A 7,500-nucleotide genomic window follows, 5' to 3' on the forward strand; every position below is an offset into this window, starting at 1 on the left:
AGAAGGAGGAAGACAAAAAAAAGAAGATGAGGGAGGAAATGATTAAGAGGAGTAGGTAGTGACGAAAGAGGAGAAAGAAGGAGAAAAGAAAATGAAGAGGAGGAAGAGGAAGAAAAAATGAGGAAGGAAAAGAAGAGGAGGAGAAAGAAAAGAAATTGAAGAAAATAGAATACGAGGAAGAAGAGATGAAGAAAGGAAACAAGGAAGAGAAGAAAAGTAGGATAGGAGGAAGGAAGAAGATGAAGAAAAAAAGTAGAAAGGAGAGAGAGAAAAGGAGAAAGTGCTGTCTAACCTTGGAAAAGAGAAGAAAAGAGGAGGAAAAGGAAGAGGATAAAATAGAAAAAGAAGTAGAATGGAAAATTAAAAAAAGGGAGAAAGTGCTGCCTAACCTAACCTAACCTAACCTAACCCAACCCAACCCAACCTAACCTAACCTAACCCAACCCAACCCAACCCAACCCAACCCAACCCAACCCAACCCAACCCAACCCAACCCAACCCAACCCAACCCAACCCAACCTAACCCAACCTAACCTAACCCAACCTAACCTAACCCAACCCAACCCAACCCAACCCAACCCAACCCAACCCAACCCAACCCAACCCAACCCAACCCAACCCAACCCAACCCAACCTAACCCAACCCAACCCAACCCAACCCAACCCAACCCAACCCAACCCAACCCAACCCAACCCAACCCAACCCAACCCAACCCAACCCAACCCAACCCAACCCAACCCAACCCAACCTAACCCAACCCAAACCCAACCCAACCCAACCCAACCCAACCCAACCCAACCCAACCCAACCCAACCCAACCCAACCCAACCCCCAACCCAACCCAACCCAACCCAACCCAACCCAACCCAACCCAACCCAACCCCTAACTCAACCTAACCCAACCCAACCCAACCCAACCCAACCCAACCCAACCCAACCTAACCTAACCTAACCTAACCTAACCCAACCCAACCCAACCCAACCCAACCCAACCCAACCTAACCTAACCAAACCTAATTAATTCATCTAAGGGAAAATTATTAACTGGAAAATCTTTAGGAAATGGTGTGTTTTTTTTTTTCGGGGGAGGAAGGAGTGAAAATTGTCGAGTTTTCTATTAATTCAAGTTTCCACAATTGTTCACTTCATTCACATTATTTTCCCGGCGCTCCCAGTTTAGTCTCCATTTAAGTGTTTTTCCTCGCCTGATTTTGCTCCCCGCCCGCCTCTGCATCCGTTACTGTTCTTGTTCTTGTTCTTGTTCTTGTTCTTGTTCCTACTTGTTTTTATTCTTTTTTAACTAGTCCTGTTCTACTTGTGGGTGTTCATCTGTTTTGTTATTGTTGTTGTTGTTGTTCTCTCTCTCTCTCTCTCTCTCTCTCGTTGCTTATTCGTTTATTCAGCAACAATAAGCAACAACAACAACATCATCATCATCATCATCATCATCATCATCATCATCATCATCATCATCATCATCATCATCAACAACAACAACAACAACAACAACAACAAGGACATCATTATCAAGTCTCACTCATGAATAAGAACAAGGATATTCTCCCATTCATCATTCTCATGGAGCTCTTGTTGTTGTTGTTGTTGTTGTTGTTGTTGTTGTTGTTGTTGTTGTTGTTGTTCTTGATGTTTATCCTCTTTTATAATGTTTGTTTTTGTCTGTCTACCTCTCCCTGTGTGTGTGTGTGTGTGTGTGTGTGTGTGTGTGTGTGTGTGTGTGTGTGTGTGTGTGTGTGTGTGTGTGTTGATGATGCACAGAGTAAGATACAATAGACGATGACATCAAACAGACAAACAGACACACAGACAAACACCAACACACTGCATAGTCACCTTTAGGGAGCTGCACCAGGGGCGACACACACACACACACACACACACACACACACACACACACACACACACACACACACACACACACACACACACACACACAACAATCAGTAACAATCAGTCCTCTCTCTCTCTCTCTCTCTCTCTCTCTCTCTCTCTCTCTCTCTCTCTCTCTCTCTCTCTCTCTCTCTCTCTCTCTCTCTCTCTCTCTCTCTCTCTCTCTCTCTCTCTCTCTCTTCGCTAATTTACCTTGAAGCATGCATGGAAATCTGTTTTAAGCCTATGTAAATCCTCTAATCTCTCTCTCTAAGCCTAGCCAACTATCACACTGCATTTGTCCCTTCCTGCTAAGTACGTTGCCCTAACTCTGCCGATCGTCTGAGTGCCCTAACGTGCTTCCAAGGGCTCAGGGGCTCAGTCAGGATGCTTAGGTGTTCCTCCTCCGCCTGCAGTTTTAGTGGGTGTCGGGAGGGGGCGTGTCTCCTGCCTTGCTTTCTAAACCACATCCTGAATCACATTTTTTTTCTAACCTTCTAGTTAAAGTGGCTTGGTTTTAAAGGTGTTTCTACGGTTCTAGTGTTGGATTTGCAATATTCCTTCATTACGGACAGGAGAAACATCTTTTTTTGACCCCCTCTTGTTAAAATGACTAATTTTTTAAAGGTGTTTCAACTGTTCTAATATCGCATTAACAAGATATCCTCTATTGATAGGAGTACATTTTTTTTTTCTTTTTGACCGCCTCTCGTTAAAGTGGCTAGTTTTTAAAGGTGTTTCTACGGTTCTAGTGTCGGATTAACAAGATTTTCTCTCTACTGATAGGGGAAGCATATATTTTTTGACACCTAGTTAATTTGACCAGTTTTTAAAGGTGTTTCTGCGGTTGTAGTGTCGGATTAACTATATTTCTTCATTACTGGCAGAAGAAACGCCCTTGAGAACCCGGCTGATCATCTCTGTGGTCTTGGGAAACAGTCGTAGTGAGAGCAAGTGTTTCTGAATCCCTGACTGAACCCCTCTAGTTCAAGTGTCTAGTTTTTAAAGGTGTTTGTACGGTTCTAGTGTTGGATTAACAGTATTTCACTGCTGACAGGGGAAAACACCCTTGATAACCCGGCTGATCATCTCTGTGGCCTTGAGAAACAGTCGTAGTGAGAGCAACAGCCATATTCACAAACGCCTTACTCTTTCAAGTCCCGATAGACGATTAACAAGATTTTCAACACATTTTCTCATGATAAACTAGAAATCTTGGTAATCCATCACCAGAACCATAACAGTACCCTTCAAAACATGACTACCTTCAACTGGAGCCTTAGAAAATAGTCGTTGTGAGAGAGCAAAGCGTTTCTGAACACGGGCCTTAGTGTTTGACTCCCCACCTTTGCTGTGTTGTGTTGTCAGGACCTGTGATCACGGGGCGGTGCCGGCCTTGAGAGGGGGCGCTGAACGAGGTTGAGTGGGGGAGGGGGTTAGGGTTGTGGAGAGGCTGGAGGTGTGTTGGGGTGGGGTGAAGGAGTAAAGGAGTGCCATGGTCGTGGTTTGGGAAGGTCTTGGAGGGGGTGAAGGAGGGGAAGGTGGGCGGTGACGGGGTTTTGAAGGGCGCGTGTGACGAGTCCGGGGGAAAAAATTGTGTTTAGTGAGTGTGCTGACCTTGCCTTCACTCATCTCTTTATTTTTGTGTCCATCTCTCACCTTTTCTCTCTCTCTCTGTCTCTCTCTCTCTCTCTCTCTCTCTCTCTCTCTCTCTTAGCCATCTTTTTGCTCCCTTCATCTTAATTTCTTCCTTCCTTCCTTCAATTCTTTCTTGTTCCTTCTTTTTCTAAACTTCCATCACTCACCTTCCTACATTCTTCTTTTATTCCTTTTTCCTTCTTCTCTCCATTTCCTCTTTCATCAGTTTATCACTCCCAACACTTCCCTTCATCTTCCATCCCTTCCCCTTCTCTCTCTCTCTCTCTCCATCTTCCTTTTTCCTCGTTTCTCTCCTCTCCTATCTTTCATCCACCTTCACCTCTCCTCTTTGCGCTCGCTATCACATCCCCTTCATCTTTTCCTCCTCCTCCTCCATTCTCATTCTATTCTTCATCTTTTTTTTCTCTTCTCGGTTCTTCGTCTCATTCATTCCATTCTTTCTTGTTCCATCTTTTTTTTTTCATCATTTCATTCACCTTCTTCCATATTCCTTGATTACGTGTTTCCTCCCCTTTCTATCTCCTCTTTCATTTTTCTTCACATCCTGCGTCCATACATTTTTCCTCTCCCATCTCTCTTCATCTTGGCTGCTACACTTTTTTTTTTTCCTCAGCTGTAAGGAACCTTCGTGTCTCGTGGTGGCGTGAGGGTCTGCATGTGAAGTTGTGGCGGCGCTGGTCTTGTCTGGGCTGGCGTGAGTGAGGGGAAACGTACCGTGTCTTGTGGCTTGTTTTCTGGAGGCGTTAGCACGTTTCCGGAGCTTTCTGACCTTGAACCGTGTGTGTGTGTGTGTGTGGGTGGGTAGGTGGGTGGGTGGGTGGGTGGATTGGGTAAGGTTGTGGTGGTGGTGGTGGTGGTAAGTGGCAGGTGTGACACTTAAGGACACGTGAGGAGAAGGAAGGGTGGAGTTAGTGAGTCTGTATTTAGTTAGTCATCTCCAGTTTGTCATCTCCATCCACTCCCATACTTCTCTTTCTTTGTTCCTTTTGTCCCTTTCTATTCTTTCTCCCTTCACTCCTATCCACTTTACACGACACCCATTTCTTCTGACCCCCCCCCTGCCTCCTCCATTTCCTCCCTCCCTTGCTTTCCTCTTCCTCCTCCTCCTCCTCCTCTCACTTCCCTTCTCTCCCATTTGTCGCTGGAAAGTTGTGGAGGGTGAGTGGAGAGGGCAAAGAGCGCTGGGTTAAATATTTTGTCGCTGCGCCTTCATAAAACAGGGAAGGAAAGAGAGAAAGAAAAAAATGGAGGATTATTGTGAAGTGTAGGTGAGAGCGAGAGCGAGAGCGAGAGCGAGAGCGAGAGCGAGAGAGAGAGAGAGAGAGAGAGAGAGAGAGAGAGAGAGAGAGAGAGAGAGACTGATTGTTACGTGTGTGTGTGTGTGTGTGTGTGTGTGTGTGTGTGTGTGTGTGTGTGTGTGTGTGTGTGTGTGTGTTTTCTCTCTATACATTGCTTAATGAACACACACACACACACACACACACACACACACACACACACACACACACACACACACACACACACACACACACACATACATACAACACACACACACACGTAACAATCAGTCTCTCTCTCTCTCTCTCTCTCTCTCTCTCTCTCTCTCTCTCTCTCTCTCTCTCTCTCTCTCTCTCTCTCAGTGGTTAGAGCGCTGGCTTCACAACCCAGAGGACCGGGGTTCGATTCCTCGGCCGGGTGGAGATATTTGGGTGTATCTCCTTTCACGTGTAGCCCCTGTTCACCTAGCAGTGAGTAGGTACGGGATGTAAATCGAGGAGTTGTGACCTTGTTGTCCCGGTGTGTGGTGTGTGCCTGGTCTCAGGCCTATCCGAAGATCGGAAATAATGAGCTCTGAGCTCGTTCCGTAGGGTAACGTCTGGCTGTCTCGTCAGAGACTGCAGCAGATCAAACAGTGAAACACACACACACACACACACACACACACACACACACACACACACACACACACACACACACACACACACACACGAACTAACATTAATATAGCGATTGTTACGTGTGTGTGTGTGTGTGTGTGTGTGTGTGTGTGTGTCGCGACAAGCCATCACAGTAATGGGTGTTGTGGTGAGCAGGTGATGTGATGTCTTGTAGGAAGGGGTTGGAGGGGTGAAGGAGTGAGGGATGAGGGGTGAGAGGTGAGGGGTGAGGGGTGAGGGGAAAGGTGTTTTACTGGTGGGTGAAATGGTTGTGAAATTGTCATCATTGTTAGCGTGTGTGTGTGTGTTCTGTGTGTGTGTGTGTGTGTGTGTGTGTGTGTGTGTGTGTGTGTGTGTGTGTGTGTGTGTGTGTGTGTGTGTGTGTGTGTGTGTGTGTGTGTGTGTGTGTGTGTGTGTGTGTGTGTGTGTGTGTGTGTGTGTGTGTGCGCCGTGAAGGGTGATGAAAGGCTGGTGATGAAATGCGTTGAATTGTATTTGTGTTTGAATTGCATAAAGATTAACTTGAAGAAGGATATACTCTCTCTCTCTCTCTCTCTCTCTCTCTCTCTCTCTCTCTCTCTCTCTCTCTCTCTCTCTCTCTCTCTCTCTCTCTCTCTCTCTCACATTAGCCAGGTGTGAAACGCAGGTATCTACTAAATATAATGCTTAAAACTGTCACTTCTTGGGTCGATGATACTTACAAGCCTCGAGTCAGATGTCATTTAAAATAGATTGACATGAGCACTAATACCCTTCAGGATATTGACTTTTTGGTTCTCGAGGCACTTAGACACTCGGTCCACACAACGCCTGTAGAGGTGTAAGTGATGCCTCAAAAACCATCCAAATAATAAGAGGAAGGGAAGAAAAGTGACCTGACAAAGACACAACACACATAGACTCTGTAATTTGCAAGAGTGTCTTCTCAGAATTATCAAGAGAGAAGAACTGTGTGTGTGTGTGTGTGTGTGTGTGTGTGTGTGTGTGTGTGTGTGTGTGTGTGTGTGTGTGTGTGTGTGTGTGTTGGTAAGAGTATAGTGTGAGTGCAATACGAAAGCTTTCTTTACATATGTATATTTTTCATTCCGAGAGAGAGAGAGAGAGAGAGAGAGAGAGAGAGAGAGAGAGAGAGAGAGAGAGAGAGAGAGAGAGAGAGAGAGAGTATATGGTGGGAAAAGCCCTTTCATTTTACCCATAAATTATTAATTCTTATGTTTGCAGAGAGAGAGAGAGAGAGAGAGAGAGAGAGAGAGAGAGAGAGAGAGAGAGAGAGAGAGAGAGAGAGAGAGAGAGAGGGGGGGGGGAACAGTATACCCAGCAGCAGGGCAGCATACAAGGACAGCTTCATTACCACACAATCAAGACAGGCGGGATGTGCATCTGTCCTCCAGCGCAGCCTTACCGGACTCATAAAGAATTACCTCAGAAGACACCGGCGCCTTTGTACCTCGACACACACACACACACACACACACACACACACACACACACACACACACACACACACACACACACACACACACCAGCTATATACCCTTTCTAAAGCTCAATAGTCGCTGAGAAATACCGGCTCCCTTCGTCAGGAGAGCTTAGTTTTTGGGCCCTCTACTTTGTCAGGAAAGCGTAAAGTCCTTGAAAATATTGGGTCCCTATGTTAGGAAAGAGTAGATTCCTTGTCTGTTTTACTTCTACAGTAGAGCTTGACCATTCCAGTACCGGGACGCATTGTTACCTTGAGTTTTGGGTGTGATTAGATGATTTTATTGACATTAGGAAGGGTCTATGGAGGTCAGAAGATTAATGGCCAGTCTTCACTTTTTAATCTCCTACAAGAGTTTTTGAAGCTGTATAGAATCACCAAATAGTAAGCAGAATGAATACGAAAACATGTGTCATGCTACTGAAGGATTTTTAAGGTGCTTTACTAGTTCACTTCTACAGAAAAAAGCATAGTGTTCTTGGTAGATTCCTTGTCTATTTTACTTCTTCAGGAGGGCTTGAAGTTCTTGGGCAGGG

The 7,500-nt window shown here is 45.5% G+C and overlaps 1 protein-coding gene across 5 annotated transcripts in view; it reads left to right on the plus strand.

Annotated features, from left to right (window-relative positions):
• Nucleotides 1-7,500, plus strand: part of LOC123515207 (FERM domain-containing protein 4A-like) — a 289,831-nt gene that overhangs the window by 76,479 nt on the left and 205,852 nt on the right. The window lies entirely within an intron of this gene.

The sequence above is a fragment of the Portunus trituberculatus genome, chromosome 38, assembly GCF_017591435.1.
Source record: "Portunus trituberculatus isolate SZX2019 chromosome 38, ASM1759143v1, whole genome shotgun sequence".
NCBI lineage: Eukaryota > Metazoa > Arthropoda > Malacostraca > Decapoda > Portunidae > Portunus > Portunus trituberculatus.